Raw genomic sequence first — 297 nt, 5'->3', positions numbered from 1 at the left:
TAAAATATAATATATTTTTTTTTTAAATATTATTTATTAATATATTTAATTTATATTTATTTTATTTCTTAGAAACTGGAGTAGTTTTTCCCAAAAAATTGGGGGTTATTTTTTAAATACCCACACCCACACACTACCCCCACCCACCAACACAGTAAAACTTCCAAAAAAAATTTCCCCTCAACTTGGGATTCGTTTTTTTTACATTTTTTTATCCCGTCTAACAAGCCAGGGTTACGTCATGCTTAATTTTTTCTGCAATACTTGGTGCTCTCCCCCTCTTTTTTATTACAATTT

The sequence above is a fragment of the Penaeus monodon genome, chromosome 34, assembly GCF_015228065.2.
Source record: "Penaeus monodon isolate SGIC_2016 chromosome 34, NSTDA_Pmon_1, whole genome shotgun sequence".
Taxonomy (NCBI): domain Eukaryota; kingdom Metazoa; phylum Arthropoda; class Malacostraca; order Decapoda; family Penaeidae; genus Penaeus; species Penaeus monodon.
The sequence above is the reverse complement of the archived record's forward strand: the minus strand, read 5'-3'. Positions refer to the sequence as shown.